The sequence below is a fragment of the Corvus brachyrhynchos genome, unplaced genomic scaffold (assembly GCF_000691975.1).
Source record: "Corvus brachyrhynchos isolate BGI_N302 unplaced genomic scaffold, ASM69197v1 scaffold340, whole genome shotgun sequence".
NCBI classification, from domain to species: domain Eukaryota; kingdom Metazoa; phylum Chordata; class Aves; order Passeriformes; family Corvidae; genus Corvus; species Corvus brachyrhynchos.
This window is the reverse complement of record NW_008235987.1, coordinates 1,481,347-1,481,791: the sequence shown is the minus strand read 5'-3', so window position 1 is coordinate 1,481,791 and position 445 is coordinate 1,481,347. Positions and strand designations below refer to the sequence as shown.

At 68.1% G+C, this 445-nt stretch overlaps 1 long non-coding RNA gene across 1 annotated transcript in view; it reads right to left on the bottom strand.

Moving 5' to 3' along the window:
- LOC108445718 overlaps positions 1–445 on the bottom strand; it is a 35,969-nt gene that overhangs the window by 1,724 nt on the left and 33,800 nt on the right. The window lies entirely within an intron of this gene.

Sequence of the window (445 nt, the reverse complement as noted above, 5' to 3'; positions counted from 1 at the left end):
GGGCGCCGCGGCCGGGAGCGATCAGAGGCGCGCGCGGGCGATAGCGCGGCCCCGGGCGCAGGCTCTGATCTGTTATCTGCTATCTGCTATCTGCTATCTGTTATCTCGGGCCGGGCAGTGCCGCGGCGCGGGTTTGAACGCGGGGTGACACCCGCGGATCAAAGGCTCTTCCTGCTGCCCCCAGCCCCGAGGAGCCTTTGGGCAGCGCGGGATGAGGCCGGAGCTCCGCGGGGATGGAGGCACCGGGGGCAGGAGCGATGCGTGCAGCCCCGGGGACTGCTGCGGGATGTCCCCTGCCCGTGCTGGGGCCAGCAGCACGTCCTGAATGGGTGAATCCCGTTCGGTGCCGTGGGGGTGCCCCAGTTTAACCCGCAGGACAGAGCCCCTTGCTTTCTCCCAGAGACATCCCCACGGACACCACCCAGCCCCCCAAAAAATCCTAAAA